General features: G+C 32.4%; 2 protein-coding genes across 2 annotated transcripts in view; both read left to right on the top strand.

Annotated features, from left to right (window-relative positions):
• Positions 1–18,315, top strand: part of LOC133326615 (rab-3-interacting molecule unc-10-like) — a gene marked incomplete at its 5' end in the record, with an annotated part of 54,877 nt that overhangs the window by 30,296 nt on the left and 6,266 nt on the right. The window lies entirely within an intron of this gene.
• Positions 11,423–18,315, top strand: part of LOC133326591 (regulating synaptic membrane exocytosis protein 1-like) — an 81,989-nt gene continuing 75,096 nt past the window's right edge. Inside the window, exon 1 of the mRNA XM_061535238.1 lies at positions 11,423–11,510. The gene's annotated coding sequence lies outside the window, so the exon portion shown is untranslated. The remainder of the gene's footprint in view (positions 11,511–18,315) is intronic.

Raw genomic sequence — 18,315 nt, 5'->3', positions numbered from 1 at the left:
AATACAGGGTTGCCCATATTCGACGGACCCATGTTTTTTTTTTTTAATTGCTCGTCATCTTCGGCCATTTCGATGACTCTTTGGGCAACATTCTTTGCGTCAATTGAATTTTGTACGGGAACAAATTCAAATCAATGCGAATAATCCGTTGTAAAGTGGACCGAGCCATGCCCAACTGCTGAGAACGGCGTTTTTGGGATATTCTTGGGGACCTCTCAACACTGGCTCGCACGGCAGCGATATTCTCGGCCGAACGCCTTGGTCGATTCTTATATGGCCTCTTCGGATTAGAAAGAGCCTTACCAGTCGAAATTTTTCGTATAAACGCCTAATGGTGTTCTTAGAAGGCGCCTTTCTCACATTTTTTAATGTTTTAAAAGCACGTTGAGTTTTCACAATTGACTTCTTCTGTTGAATGTAAATTTCAACTATTTCAGAGCGCTCGTGGCGTACATTGGTTCATGGTAAAAATCTGCTTGGACTGACGCTTCAAACGCGGTATGTCATTAAGCGATGTGACATCTCTGTCAAAAGTTATGACGTTGCCAGATGGGTCCGTCGAATATGGGCAACCCTGCAAATTTGTCTATGGAAAGTTGTTTGGATAACAATCTCTTGATAACAATTTGGATAACAATCTCTTGCGGAAAAAATTAATCGATAACAACTTTTTCTATATAATAATTACTCGATAATGATTATTTTATTATAAACTTTATCGATAGGAATTTTTTCTCTTAACAAATGTGATTGATAATAACTACGGTCATGAAAACTTAAGCGATAGCAACGATAATACTTTAGCTCCGAAAAACTAAATCGATAATAACTTTTCTCTAGAGAAATGTTGACTGACATGTTCATATTGGATAACAACATTGTCTATGGAAACATATTTCGACAACAACTTTTTCTACAAGAAGTTTGATCGATATGCTATTAAAAACGTTATCGATAACATATTACTCTATAAACTTAATCAAACAACATACTATCTATGTAAACGTTTAAAGATAACATAATTTGCTATGGTTCGATAGCAACTTTCTCTACATAAAAGATGACCGATAACCAAATGTTATATTAAAAATTTTTTCAATATCTACATTTTCTATGAACAAGGTAACCGAATTTCTATATGAAATGTTTCAGATAACAGAATTTACTTTAACATTTTAATCGATAAGAAATTTTTCAATAGGCAAATTGTTCGATAACACCACAATTTGTCGAACTTGCATTCGATAACAATTTTTCTTTTACAGAATATGTGTTCGATAGTAAACAGTTCGGTGGAAGATGTCTTCGATAATAACATTTGCTATCGAAAATATTTTCGATAACAACATAATATAGAGAAAATGTCGTCAATAACTACATTTTCTGTGAAGTCTTACGTTCCTAACATCATTTTTGATGGATAATTACATCGATAACAAAATCTTATTTACAAATTATTTCGATAATCACATATACTTTTGAAACTGTTTTCGAGTTTTTGGTAGAAATATCCTCAATAACAACATTTTCAAGGGGAAATGGTATCGATAACAATATATTCCATAAGAAATGTTTTCGATAACAGAATTTTCTTTAGGGCAAAATTTCTATAATGACGTTTTTTACAAAAAAAACTTCGAAAATAAGATTTTCGAAGGGATAATAAGATATTCCAAAGAAAACATTTTCGATAACCAATTTTTTTATAGAAACTATTTTCTACTATAGAAACAATATATTCCATAAGAAATGTTTTCGATAACAGAATTTTCTTTAGAGCAAAATTTCTAAAATGACGTTTTCTATATCGATAACAATATATTCCATAAAAAATGTTTTCGATAACAGAATTTTCTTTAGGGCAAAATTTCTATAATGACGTTTTTTACAAAAAAAACTTCTAAGATTTTCAATAAAATTCCAAAAAAACAAAAATTTTTTTATAGAAACTATTTTCGAAAACAATTTTCTATAGGAAATATTGTCAATAGTAAAATTTTCTATAGAAAATGTTACTGATAACAAAATTTGCTAGAGAAAATGTTATCAATAATAATATGTTGTAGAAAGAATGTTATCGATAACGACATTTTTTATAGAAATTGTCTTCTATTACAAAATTATCAAAAATGAAAATATTTTCAAAATGTCTTCGACAACATAATTTTTTATAACAACAATTTCCAAAAACAAGGTCTTCGATAACAAAATTTTCTCTTAAAAATGTATTGGACAAAAAAATTTCCAAAGAGAATTTTCTATAGAAAATGTTACCGATAACAATATTTTCTAGAGAAAATTTTATCGATAATAATATTTTGTAGAGGAAATGTTTTCGATAACAATATTTTTTATAGAAATAATCTTCGATTAATACATATTCTATTGAAAATGTCTTCGATTTTTCTATTCTAAATGCCTTCGATAACAATATAATCTATAGAAAATGTCTTCGCTAACAAAATTTTCTATAGAAAATATTTTAAATAATAACATTTTCTACAGAAAATGTTTCCGATAACAATATTTTCTATAGAAAATATTCTTAATAATAATATTTCATGGGGAAAATATCTTCGATTACAACACTTTCTATTGTAAATGTTTTCGATAACAATATCATATATTGAAAAATATTCGATAAAAATATTTCCTTATAGAACCTGTCTTCCATAATATAAATTCAAAATCAAATCGATTACATCTCTTTCGTTTGATAACATTTTGAAATGCAACCCAACTGTATAATGGCTGTTACACAAATCGCAAACCATATCAGAATAGAATCGAAAAATAAAAATTATGTGTTCCCTGATTACCAATAGATGTGTGTATGCAATTTATTTATTTTTTCTCATTTCTGGCAATTTATCGGTTTTATCGATGGTCTTTGTTTTCATTTGTGATGCCTATAAACGATTTGTAAATATTACACAATAGCAAATAAAACTGAAAATGCCGAGAAGCGTACCATAACAGCTGTGGTTCAAGACCACACACAGCAAACATTAACAATCACCAACCAGAAGATGAAAAAAGAAGAAAAAAAGGAATGCAGAAAACAACAACAAAAGTAGACAATGATTAGAATAGTAAGGCATAACAAAAAAATAAAAGTGCATTGAAAACAAATGCTAAATAAAGGAAAAAAATTCAATTGTTATTGAGTAATGGAGCACGAAAATGCAAATTCAAATACAAATGCATTACAGCTGTTACACCAACACACACACCCTCATACATTCATATACGCATATTAGCACTCAAGGCACATAATCCATCCATCTACCTACCACTTTATTAGTGGTATTTGCCCATATCAACTCAACTCACATGAAAACGAAAACAGAAACGTGACAGTCACTGACTGACACACTTGCAAGTGAGCTATAATTTTTGTCTTTGTATTTGCTTCGGCTGCTGTTGTTGCCATTGCTGATTTGCATACATGAATGTATGCAAAAAAAAAGAAACAAATAATGGTAAACGTCTAATAATGAACCATTTATATATATATATATATGTATGTATAATCTGAATGTAATGTTTGTGAAGTTTGAATGTTGCTGGAAGGAAGTAATGCCACAACTGAAGTGTGTAGTTTTTATACCCTTCACCACACTGTGGTACAGGGTATTATGTCTTTGTGCATATGTTTGTAACAGGCAACAGGAAAAGGAGATAGACACATGGTTCCTTTTGAGAATATGCATAGAATCACTTTCTGAGTCGATTTATGCATGTCCTTCCGTCCGTCCATGTTAAATTGTAAACAAAGTACAGGTCGCATTTTTGATCCGAATTGGATGAAATTTGGCATAGGTCACTTATTTGGCCCAAGGACGAACCCTATTGAAATTGGGAAAAATCGGTTCAGATTTAGATATAGCTCCCATATATATTTTCGTCCGATTTAATGTAAATGGTGCACTAAAGTCCCTATATATATTTCGATTTGCACGAAATTTGGCATAGCTAATGAATTAGATATAGAATGATGTGTGTTGAGTTTCCTGAATATCGGTCCAGATTTAGGTATAGCTCCCATATATATTTTCGTCCGATTTTATGTAAATGGTGAACCAAATTTCCACGAAATTTGGCATAGCATACTGAATTAGTTCTAGAATAATGTGTGTTGAGTTTCCTGAATATCGGTCCAGATTTAGATATAGATCCCATATATATTTTCTTCCGATTTAATGTAAATGGTGACCCAAAGTCCCTATATATCTTTCGATTTGAACGAAATATAGTACAGCGTACTGAATTTATTTTAGAATGATGTGTGTTAAGTTTCCTGAAAATCGGTCCAGATTTAAATATATATTTATTTTTGTCCGATTTAATTTAAATTGTGTATCAAAGTCCCTATATATATTTCGATTTGCAGAAATTTGGCATAGTGTAATGATTTAGATTTAGATATAGCTCCCATATATAGTTTCCTCCGATTTAATGTAAATGGTGCACCAAAGTCAATATATATCTTTCGATTTGCACGGCATAGCGTAATTAATTAGGTCTAGAATGATGTGTTAAGTGTCGTGAAAATCGGTTCAGAGCTAGATATAGCTCCTATATATCTTTTCTTCCGATTTTATGTAAATTGTGCACTTAAGACCCAAAGTTTGTCTGATTGTCACACAATTTTGTACAATGAACTGTAGTTAATAATATGTTAATCTCTGGCAAGTCTCATTGAAATCGGTTCACATTATATATATATATATATATATCTATAGCACCTCTATATCTGACCAAATGAATAATTTAGTATAGGTTGCAGAATGACATGTTTATGGTCCTTTAACGTCTGTTAGGATTCACCTGTTGAATATACCCAAAGTGGTGAAGGGTATCATATAGTCGGCCCCGTCCGACTTTACTACTTTCCTTACTGATTTTAATATATTTTGTTAAAGAATATTTATACATCTAGCCCAAAAGGCGTAGATTTTTGAAGAATATTTTTTAGAGTAGCCTGCAAGGCATGTATTCTTTAAAGAATATATTTTAAAGAAGCCTGCAAGGCGTGGATTTTTTAAAGAATATTTTTTAGAGTAGTCTGCAAGGCGTGTCTTGCTTACAGAATATTTTTTAAAGAAGCATACAAGGCGCGAATTTTTTAAAGACTATACTTTAAAGAAGCCTGCAAGGCGTAGCTTGCTTAAAGAATATTTTTTTAAAAAAGCCAGCAAGGCGTGGCTTTCTTTAAGCAAGCCACGCCTTGCAGGCCTTTTATAAAGAAGCCTGAATATTTTATCAAGAAGGTGCCCACAAATCATGGATTTTTAAAGAACATTTTTTCAAGTCGCCCACATGTCGTGGATTTTTTAAAGAGCATTGTTCAAGTCGCGCACAAGTCGTGGATTTTTTAACCATTTCAGGTAGCTCACATGGCGTGGATTCTATGAAACTATATTATGTTGTTTTCCTGCGGAACCCCGACATTGGCCCCTTTATGTTCACTAATATCACGCGAATATCGAGGGAAAATACATATAAGGCAATTCTATAAGAAAAAAAGAAGATGAAAGCGAAAAAAGCCTATAAAGAAAACTCAAAAAATGGAATTGCATTTTAGTTTTATTTTTTGCTTACAAAAACAAAATAAAAAAGTCCAGTTACACTGGCCCAGTACCCATGGCCCACTTTTCGTTTTTCTATGTTGGCTGCTCTTTTGTTGGTTTTGTTGTCAACACTATTGCTCTACATCTAGCTATCTGCAACTATGGCTGTTGTTGATGTGTTACACTTGATTCTGGTCACGTTAGAAACAATAACAACAAAAACAGAAAGAATGAAGGAAAAAAATCACACAGAGGTACTGTAGGACAACAAAAAAGAAACCAACAAATAAAAAGACAACAACAAAAACAAAAAGACAACTACGATAACCGCCAAATGCAGCAACGAACGAACAGTCGACGACACAGGGAATATATGAAAACCACAAGATAAAGTTGAATACAAAACATGAAGAACATAAAACTCACCAACTACGATAGCAAAAAAAAAAAATAAATAGCAGTAAAAATTGAGAAAAAGCGTACATACGAACTGCACTGAAATGCGGTTAACCACAAACAATCGGCCAAGATAAATACTTTTGCTGTCAGTTAACAGTCGAGTCGAGAATGGTAGATGGAAACATTGAAATGGAAAATTTGCAATAATTATCTGCAATTCGGTTACCTGTGTAAGGTTTATATTCACATCATTTTTTTTTTTTTTTTGATAATGTAATGGTACGTTTACATTTGTAACATGGAACTTGAACATTAAAAAACATAAATACGTACATATTTGTGAACTTCCTACCATAAGCCCTTATGGCGTATACTTTATGTTCACAGAATGTATACGCCACCATTGACTATCATTTTTAGGAAATGGCTGGCTTCTTAAACAATTATTCGTTTAAAAAAATCCAAGCTTTGGAAGGACGACTACTTGAACAAATATTCTTTAAAAAAATCCACACCTTGAATAGCTGACTACTTGAAAAAATATTCGTTTAAAAATCCACGCTTCTTATGGACCTTTAAAAATATTCGTTTAAAAAATCCACGCCATCTGTGCTACTTGAAAAAGATTCTCTTAAGGGGACCCCACCATTCTCGGGGTCAACATTTTTTTGATTTAGTTCGAATCTACACTAATTCAAGAATGTCCCTACAAAATTTCAAGTGAAAATCTCAAGAACTCTTGAAGATATAGCCTATTTATTTGCTCAGCTTCAAGTGACGGCTAAAGGGCTTCTCAAACTTTAAACGCGTTTTTCTCTTTTGCGAATGGCGGGCACGATAACTCAAAAACTATTGTGCTACTTTAACAAATATTCGTCTAAAAATCCACGCATTGTGGGCTACTTAAAAAATCCTCACCTTGAATGGCTGGCTACTTGAAAAAGTATGTGTTTAAAAAATCCACTCTTCATAAAGACCTTGAATAATATGTGTTAAAAAAATCCATAGAAATTAAAAAAATCTTATAGAAATTAAAAATAATTTAAAAAATCCACGCCTTGAAAAATCCACACCTTGAATAGTAGGCTACTTGAAAAAATATTTGTTTAAAAAACCCCCGCAATCTGCCAACTTCAAAAAAATATTCTTTAAAAAACCACGACTTCTTTAAAAAACCCACGCAATCTGCCAACTTCGAAAAATATTCTTTAAAAAATACGCGGCTTCTGCACCTTGAAAAATATTCTTTAAAAAATCCACGTCTTGGATGGCTGGCTACTTGAAAAAAAATTCGTTTAAAAAACCCACGCCTTGTGGGCTACTTGAACAAATATTTTTTAAAACATCGACGCTTTCTGGGCTACTTGAAAAAATATTCTTTTAAAAAAGCCACGCCTTGAATGGCTGGTTTCTTTGAAAAATATTTTTTAAAAAATCCACGACTTGGATGGCTGGCTACTTGAAAAAATATTCTTTAACAAATCCACGCCTTGTGGGCTACTTAAAAAATATGCTTGAAAAAAATCCAAGCCTTGTAAGGTGGGCTACTTGAAAAAACATTGGTTTATAAAATTCACACCTTGGATGGCTGGCTATTTTAAAAAATAAGTTTTTTAAAAAATCCAAACCTTGAATGGCTACTTGAAAAAAAATATTCTTTAAAAAATCCACGCCTTTGATGGTTTGGTGGTTGAAACAATAATTTTTTAAAAAAACTTATGCTTCTTATCGATACTGATGAAATATTCTTCGGAAAAATCCACTCTAGATCACGCTATAGGCCTTGTAAAATGCCTTTTCCTAAGCTCCACTGCAGCATTTTTCAAACAATAACCAATCATATATTTTATCTATCACTTTTTTTGGCAATTATCTCTTATTTATATTTGTTGTTGTTGTTGTTCTTATTGCCAAGCAGAATTACTGTTGTTATTGTTATTTTCAATCTGCCAAAATGGAATGCTATAAAAAGAACACTTCATTATTGTCAGCTTGTCAGAGCAACGTTATGCGGTCGATATAAATTTATACCACAATTTTAGAGAACGTTTTTTTTTTTTGTTCTCAATTTTTCTTCTTCTCTATAAGTGTACTTGTGTGTGTGTGTTTATATTTATATACTCTTAACTGCTACTGCTGTGGTGTCAAAAAAAGAAACAATAACAATGTCCTTATGAATGTATTTAAATTATGGCCCACTTTATTTTATTTCGTTAGTGTTTTATTTTATTTTTTGTCGGTCTCACTCCTTTTGCCATTTACGTTCCATGCCCATTACAGGCGTACCGCACACACACATACACAGACTCACATTAGTGTGCATGTAAGCGTAATAAATATAGAGAACTGGGAAAATTTATGAGTGCGTATATATTTTGAAAGCTTACTGACACATAAACGCACTCATAAATGTCTAATGACACTGGGTGACTATGTGTGAGTGTGTGTGCGTTTGTTTGGAAATTCTGTGGATTTGTTGATGATGCTACAAACTCAAACACATGCACCGCATACAACACAGCGTATACGGTGTATTTGTGTGAGTGCGTATCATGAGTAATATGCACTTTAAATAAAAATATATGTGTAAGGATATGTAAGTAATTTCAAAAATTATTTTTAACATTAATTTGAAATTAATTGTCATGGGGTAGATGAGGGGTTATGACCATATGTGACAGTAGTTTGTGGGTGGTATAATTTTGTGTGAAAAATAAAAATAGCTGAAAATCACTAACAATATATTTAATAATAATTCCCAAAATAATTTCTTTGAAAACTTTCTCTTTGATTTATTTTTAAACGAATATATCTCGAGGCTTGCAATATAATAACATAAGGAGATTGATAACCCTTGGCAACACCTCTACATGTGCCACACAAAAATATTTTCAAAATTAAAATTTTATATTCGTCATTGCCTTTTCAAATAATTCAGAAAATTGCAAACAGCTTAAAGGTGGTTCCTTCAAGCCATAAATATATTTTTAATTTCTTACACAAAAATGGATTCTTTTAACAATTTTTAAAATAATTGGAATTATAGTTTACCTCAAGGAATGTAAGAAATTCAATTTAAAAAATCAACGCGTTGGACGGCTGCCTACTTGAAAAAATATTCTTTAAAAAATCCATGCCTTGGATGGCTGGCTACTTGAAAAAAATATTCTTTGAAAAATCCATGCCATGGATGGCTGGCTTCTAGAAAAAATATTCTTTAAAAAATTCACGCCTTGGATGGCTAGCTACTTAAAAAAAATATTCTTTAAAAAATCCATGCCTTGGATGGCTGGCTACTTGAAAAAATATTCTTTAAAAATCCATGCCTTGGATGGCTGGCTACTTGAATAAATGTTCGTTTAAAAAATCCACGCCTTGGCTGCCTGGCTACTTGAAAAAATATTCGTTTAAAAAATCCACGCCTAGGTCTGCTGGTCCTCTACCAAAAAATATTCATTTAAAAAATCCACGCCTTGGCTGGCTGGCTACTTGAAAAAAATATTCTTTAAAAAATCCACGCCTTGGATGGCTGGCTACTTGAAAAAATATTCGTTTAAAAAATCCACGCCTTGGATGGCTGGCTACTTGAAAAAAATATTCTTTAAAAAATCCACGCCTTGGATGGCTGGCTACTTGAAAAATATTCGTTTAAAAAATCCACGCCTTGGATGGCTGGCTACTTGAAAAAATATTCGTTTAAAAAATCCACGCCTTGGATGGCTGGCTACTTGAAAAAATATTCGTTTAAAAAATCCACGCCTTGGATGGCTGGCTACTTGAAAAAAAATTCGTTTAAAAAATCCACGCCTTGGATGGCTGGCTACTTGAAAAAATATTCTTTAAAAAATCAATGCCTTGGATGGATGGCTTTGAGAAAAAATATTCTTTAAAAAATCCACGCCTTGTAGGCTACTTGAAAAAATATCCTTTAAAAAATCCACGCCTTCTGGGCTATTTGAAAAAATTTCCTTTAAAAAATCAACACCTTGGATGTCTGGCTACTTGAAAAAATATTCTTAAAATATATATCGGTTATAATAATTTTAAGTCTTTCTTAGTATAAGTTTAGAATATATTTATTGTTAAAATATGGAGTTTAATTAATATTTAAATTTTTATATAAAATATCTGGTTATTTAATCCCTCCCTTTATATTCCATTTGGTTTGTTCATTTATTCTAAGATTTTTTGTAGTTAACATTTCTATGTATTTTTAGAATATCTACCAAAACAAAAATTAAAATCCTACAAATTCTCCACAGTTTCAAATATATGAAAAAAATTAAGTAGTAGATTTTTGTTTTTCATAAATTTTAATTTAAAAATAATAAAATTTTCCCCTTGTATCACAACATTTCATTATACACTAGACCACAAACAAACAAACTTAAATACAACAACTAACATGTTTTTTAATTAAATATATCAAAACTTTTACGTATCGTATTGGCAAAAAAAAAAGAAACAAACAAAATGTCATCCATTAATTTGATCATAATGTAACTAAATGAAATTAACTAATGAAATGTTTTTCCACTCTTTTGTGTTTTTTTTTATTTTCTCCATTTTTATATATATAACATGAAAATCGTATATATATAAATAACCAAAAAAAAATCCCCCCACCTTGGTCCAACTCCTACAACAACACCACAACACACAAATGCATTGAAAAAAATAAATCAACCAACAAATCTAACCATTCAACCCCAACCTAAACCAAACGACATGTTCCCTCCTTTTTAACGACCTTTTCATCAACAACGACGACGACGATGATGATGATGTTGTACAACAAATAATGGTTTGTTGTTGTTTGGAAATCTGAAAATTGAATGACAACTATGATAACAACAAATACAAACAACGACGGCGATGACGACAACGTTGATGATGATGATATGACGGCGGCGGCTAATGATAACAACAACAATAACAATGATTATGATGCACTATGATGTATATGTGTGTGTATGTGTGTACCCAACTTCCTTGGTATTTATATGTACGCGCACGTGTGTGTGTGTGCCTGTGTGTTCTTGTTATATCCGTTACCACAACCCACATACTATCCCTGTACCCCACAACAATAACAACAACAAAAATTTAAAAAAACAAATACGTTACTCAATTTAAACCAATCAATGGCATCATGGTCTCCCACCTGCAACCTTTATCTGTGCTTGACTATAACGTGGGCGCGTGTGTGTGTGTTTATGTGTACATCTGTGTGCGTATCAAACGGCTCTCTGACCTATCCATGTGTGTATTTGGTATCTATGGGGTCATATATTTTACTATTACACTACTCTCATCAATGGACATTGCGAAAACAACTGAATGGCCGAAAATACAAAACCCAAAATGAAAAAAAATTAATTGGTGCTGACCCCCTGCCATCCTACAAAAACAAAAAAAAAACTATTCACTCACACAATGCAACGCACAGGTAAAAAGCCAACAGGCGGCCCCAGTAATATCGGCAGTGTCGGTGTCCACAATGCATTGACGTCGGGCGATTTACAAATTCATGCAAATGTAAGAAGAATAATCTCAAATTGTAATTTTCCTTTCTTTATACGTTATTTTTGTTTTATTTTTATTTTTTATATTTATATATTTGTTTGTATTTTCTTTGTATTTTAAAAATTTATGGGTCATTCCATACACAGGAATATATATTTTTTTAATATTTAATGTGCTTAAAATTTGAAATAATGGACAAATCTGGATCCTTACAATGATCATAGTGGATAATATGGAATGAAATCGATTTTTATTTTAATCGGAACATTAGATTAGGGTTTTAAAATAATTAGTAAATCGTACTTAATATAAAAATTAAATGGACCATTTGATGAGGAGCTACCAGAAGAATATTATGATTTGAAAAGTTTGGATCAAAACGGATATCCATTCGATTCATAACTAGAACGCAATTTTGAAATCTTATAACAATTTGTTTGAATGTCTTTTCCTACTTCTTGAAACCACATGTCCTCCACATTAATTTCTTCAATTATAGACAAGAAAAAAGTGGTTATATCATTTAACGGTATCGAACACCATTGACTGTTTGCGCTTAACCTTTCTCATTTTTCCTTAAAAAGGTCCAATGATTCGTCCAGCCCATAATCCACTCCGAACAGTGATATGTTGAGGAGGCATTTGCTTCTCGTGAATCACTCGAGGATTTTCCTTATTCCAAATGAGACAAATCTGCCTATTGACGAAGCTATCGAGACTGAAGTCACTAAAATTGATTTTATCGGCAAAATCAGAATTTTCGTGTTTCGCAATGAGATGGCGTTTTTAATTCGTGATTCACTCCAATTTTACTGACATCGTACCTCCTACTAGCAAAAAAAATGTTTAAATTTTAAACTATAAAAACTTTAAATATTATAAAATTGTCAACACTATAACATTTTATGCGGGCATGTACCAGAGATGGTAGCTCCAATCTCCAGACATTTTCATGATTTTGTAACGTATGTATTTTACGTCGGAAATGTATGTAATTTAAGTCACTGTTTATGTAGGGCATACAAATTAAATACTGACATGTTCTTCTTTGCCATAATATTAGATGTAGGCCCACGTAGCATTTACCGATCTTCTCTTTGTATAGGTGAATGCGTGACCTAGTCTTTATGGTCGCAGACTCACCTAAGTAACCTTCACAGATTACAGTTAGACGATTACAAATGTTGAGGAATTTAATAACAGGACTTTTGGTAATAGTTCAAATGAAAAAAAAAAAACAGTAGGGAAAGTTCAAAAGACGGACGGGGCCGACTCTATGATACCCTTCATCATTTTGTGTACATACGAGAGATGATCATATGTACAGGGCCGACTATATGATACCCTTCATCATTTTGTGTACATACGAGAGATGATCATATGTACAATATCCTTTATATATGGATGCTTAACCTGAAATGTCTTCAATCCAATCCTCTGTGCCATATTTCATGTAAAGCGAAAATTCATAGGCTCCTTCATTTGCATAAAATCGGACAAAAATATATGAGGGAGCTACATCTACACCTTAACCGATTTCAATAAAAAATATGATGCAAAAAGAACAGGATCTATGATGCCCCATTTACATAAAATGGGACTGAAGTATAAATCTGAACCGCGGACCTGCGGTAATTTCAGGGCGCTGTGCAAAACTTTATCTAAATCGGACAAACATTGACATTATGTTGCACCATATCCATAAAATCGAAAGAAACTGTATATGGGAGCTATATCTAAATCAGAACCGACATACATAAATATGAGCCTAATTCAGTAGGCTGTGCAAAATGTTGTGCCAATCGCCCTAAATTTAACTCTTTGGTGCTCCATTTACATAAAATCGGACGAAACAATATATGGGAGCTATATCTAAATCTGAACCGATTTCAACAAAACAATCAAGACTTAAGTCAGTACTCTGTGCAAAATGTTGTCTCTATTGGACCAATATTGGGATTTTGGTGCAGCATTTACATAATATCGGAGGATTTTTTTATCTGAACCGATTTTCTCTAATTTCAATAGGGTTCGTCCTTTGGCCAAATAAGTGACATGTGCCAAATTTCATCCAAATCGGATCATAAATGCGACCTGTACTTTGTTCACAAAAATACATGGACTGCGGGACATGCCTAAATCGGCTCAGAAAGTGATTCTATGCATATGGGTATATCTCGATTATATTTGCCTGTTACAAACATACGCACAAAGACATAATACCCTGAACCACAGTGTGGTGAAGGGTATCAAAATAAATATTTCTATATTTGTATGCCATCGAAATATTCACTGGAATGCTCATACTCAATAGAGCTTTGAAATTCTGCTCATACGGGTATGTACATTGGTACCACTTCTGGTTCTTGTCTGGAATATTATTTTTGGTTTGGTACGTTTTGTTATAGCGCCCATATAACAGTATCTCCTATTATTCGAAATGTTGGCTATTTTGAGAACATTTTCAACTTAATTGACTGTAATTTGATAATATGATTTCTCATGATTTAGGGTAGTCGCCGTATAGTAGTACATCTCTATGAAAATTTTTGACATGTTTTGGGGTAGTCTCTATTTTACAGGGTTTACCCATAAGCATATGACATTCATCCCCGTTTTTCAATCTCTCGAATTTTATATCGTAGGTTATCATTGAGTGTCAAATCAGCCCACCAAAATTTATCAATATCCGTGAACGTTGTGGTATAGACCCCATGTAACTCCCAAAATTCGATATTTTATGGAGTTTGGGTACGTTTGCCAAGCGAGTTGCAAATCTGACTAGCAAGATCCAAGATCTGGTCCAAGATTCCTGGTAGTCTTCATATAACAGTACTCCCCAATATTAAAAAATTTGAGAGTTTGGGATCGTTTTTCAAACGAATTAGCTGTAGTCACTTCTGACTACATTTTGGCATTATGAAGTGACAGTAATTTGGCATTCCAGTACCCTGGTGGGTAGAAAACTTCTTCACAGAAGATGTTCATAGGATCATAAAAAAGAATGAAGCAGGTCTTTTATATAAATTGGAAATCCCCATAAGCACGTGTTAAGGCCAAAATATGGACTTCTATTTTTATTTTTCTGTTGACACCTCAGAATAAAAAATGCCCAAAATGGACCTTAACTTGGGCTATACCAAATCGTGGACATGTTTTGAAAATATAAAATACAAAAAAATGGATAGGGCCTATCTATGCGGGCTATGTCATAGCACTAACATCTATTAGGTGTATATTGTAGATTTTTGCACCAATTACCACGAACCTTTTTCTGAGCGTGATCTTAAGAGAGCCACCATTTTCGGAAGTAGTCTGGGAGAAAACATAACAATAAATACGAGTAAATACTTTTTGTTAAAAGTTTTTTTTTCAATATTTGTAAAATTAAAGTCCCTAGAATACTTCGAATAGAAGTTATGAACATAATATTTTCTTTAAATTGTATGGAATGACCCATTATTATATAGTAATTATTATTATTTTATTTTTTTTTTTTTTGTATTTTTATTATGCACCACTGAAAGAAAAAGTTTCCAAATTTTACTAACAATCTGTTACAAAAAAAAAAACCAACTTGAATGAAATTCTGCAAAATTGTTTACATCATTTATTTTTTTATAAACTTTTTGGCACCAAAAAAATCTACTTCAAATTTTCTCAAAATTACTATTTTTAATAATTTTCTTTATATGTACAAATGTGTTATTTATGTGTTATATACGTGTGTTGGTATTATTTCTTTTATTATTTTAAATGTTGTTAACTTCTGTTTTTGGTTATGATTTCCATTTTTCTGGATCCCAAATATCGTTGTGTGGACAGTATTCCGGCATTAATTTTCATTGCACTATCCAGCCAAAATGCACCATCACTTTGAAAAAATCAGCTCTTGTTTGTAGTAGAGCATTTCGAAAAAAAATAAACACTCGATGACGTTGTTTTTGTGTGTGTGTATGCGTGTGTATTTTTTTACCAGCCGTGCTAAGCCAAAAACATTACACACATTTATTTGTTGTTGATGTTGCTGTTCTGTACCTGATGTGATCCTTCCTACTGAATTGTGTGTCTTGCTAAAATATGTTTGTTCTCTACTTTTGATTTTGTCACTTGTTCAATTGTTTTCCTCTTCTAACTATTTGGAACAAGAAATGAAAACATGATCTCCTTGTCACACTACTATACACCACAACTGTTACTTTGCTTTCACTCTCACGCCATTTCTTTTTCAACCGAACAATATCGATTCTCTTTTAATGAAAGAGAAAAACCAAACACAAATGTATTTCCTTATTTAAATGTTTTTTTTTTTTCATTTCCTTTCTTGTCTCTTCACAACATTTACGACTGATGGTTTTTGTACAGATTTTCATATTTTTTTTTTAGTTTCAAATTTTCTTTTGTATGCCTATGAAAATGTGGAAAATTTGCATGGATATCGTAACGCTGTTTTCCTCCTCCCCTCTCTTTATCTCTCGTTCTCTCTCTCTCTCTGTAATTTTCTTATTGATCTAAGATTGATTTCGTATATTTCTATAATGAAACACTAACTATATACGTATATGTATTTAAAATATGTACGTCCTATGGTATTTAAATATACTAAAATATACATATAAACAACCAAAATTTTCTTCCAAACAAAATACTTCTTCAAACACCAACACGCAAACATTTGCTACAAGCCACACCATACATATGAACAAAAAGCTACGTTTTCTTAAACTTTTCTTCACAAAGACATTTGCAGTAAAAACTTTTCTACAACACAGCTCACATAAACACACACACACCACCACCACTCTACCGTAACACTTACTCCTACTTTTCCAACTTAAAAAAAAAAATCCACTATATAATTACTTTTTTATATACTTTACTATAGGTTACAGGTTAAGTACATAATTTTTTCTTTTATTATTATTTATAAATATTGTGAAAATAATATCCAGAAGTTGAAAAATGTATATTTTTTATGTGCATCCAAAATTTTTTTAGTAATAAATATTTGAATAACTGTGCCAGGTGCAGAACAATAATCAGACCAATATTTAAAACTTTTCTTATTGAAATGTTCTACCCAGAGAGCTCAAAATATAAATTTGCAATCACTTTGGCATGAAAAATGGGTTCAAAATCCTAACAAGTGAAAAAGCGTTAAGTTCGGCCGGGCAGAACTCTGGATACCCTCCACCATAGTTATACTGACAGTATTTTAATTGTTTATCCAATATTTTAATTGTTTATCTCAATTCTTTCCTTCAGGAGGTACCACTATATTGAGGAGATGGCTAAATGTCTGCCGACATATTTCATTATTGTCATGTTTGAGTTTTTTTTATCACAATATCTTTAAAAGACGGAATGCTTACAACAGATGCCTAAAACGTCTTTGTAGGGTAAAAATTGGCTATTTCCCGTAACGACTACCCAACCGCAACACACGGAACATCTGATTTGTTTTAATATAAAACAGGAGGTTATATGGGGACTACCCCTAAAAAGGGATGAATATTAATAATTTTTGGTGGGGAGATTTGGTACCATATACGACTACAAAATACCAATTTTCAGCGAATTCGGTTGAAAAACGCGCTCAAGAACCTCAAAATATCGAAAATCGGGGGTACCTTTATATGGGGGCTATTCAAAAATATTGACCTATATTTATAGTTTTTTTGTGGAGAGAATTGCTGCCCAATAAGAACACAAATTACTAAATTACAACCAATTCGGTGAAAAAATCCGGTCAAAACCCCCAAAAACTGGAAATTGGGAGGTACCCTTATATGGGGGCCACCAGAAAAAGCGGACCTATATTAATAATTTTTAGTGGGGAAATTTGGTACCCAATAAGAACCCCATGAACCAAATTTCAGCGAATTCGGTTGAAACCCTCGCTCAGGAACCCTTATATGGGGGCTATCCGATAATATGGACCCGTATTTACAAGTTTTAGTGGAGAGATTTGCTACCTAATAAGAACTCAATGTACAAAATTTCAGCGAATTCATTCGAAAAACGCGCTCAAGAACCTCAAAGTACCGAAAATTGGGGGGTACCCTTATATGGGAGCAATGCCTAAACGTGGACCTATAAAGATCATCTTCGAACTTGACCTGCCTGCAGACAATAGACGACTCTATGCAAAATTTTGCCGATCTATCTCAATTCGTTTAGACACTAGAGTGGTTACAACAGACAGACAGACGGACAGATAGACGGACAGACGGACATGGCTATATCGTTATAGAATTTTACGCTGATCAAGAATATATATACTTTATAGGGTCGGAAATGATTATTTCGAGGAGTTACAAACGGAAAAACAAAATTAATATATCCTACATACTATGGTGGAGGGTATAAAAATACTGAAATATACAGGGTATTTTTATTTCCCATACATTAGATAACACCTAATCCTCTTCATCCTAAAAATGCCGAAAATCGGTTGGTACAGTTATATAACCATACTAGGATGTCCTGTTATAGAATTCGAGAACGTTTTCTCATATAATTCTAGTCTGCAATAACAATAATTATCCCACAAGGCCAGGAGATATTTCTACTGAAAATCATACACCCTTAAAGAAGAACAAGAGCTATTTTCATATAAAACCAAGGGTCTAATTATATTACAGGAACATATGTTTGAAAAGTTTTCTTATAGAAGGCCAGACAGTTTCCTTAGATATTTCTCAAACAAGAAAACACTTCGTTAAGTTCGGCCACGCCAAGCTTTTTATACCCTTCACCACGTGGTGTTCATTCGAAATTTCTCAAATTGGTCGAAACATTTATATACAGACTATGT

This window comes from Musca vetustissima, unplaced genomic scaffold, assembly GCF_032173495.1.
Source record: "Musca vetustissima isolate MV318-11 ecotype Yass unplaced genomic scaffold, APGP_CSIRO_Mvet_v1 utg55918, whole genome shotgun sequence".
NCBI classification, from domain to species: Eukaryota; Metazoa; Arthropoda; class Insecta; order Diptera; family Muscidae; genus Musca; species Musca vetustissima.
Note: the sequence above shows the minus strand (reverse complement) of the source record. Positions and strands in the feature narration are given on the sequence as shown.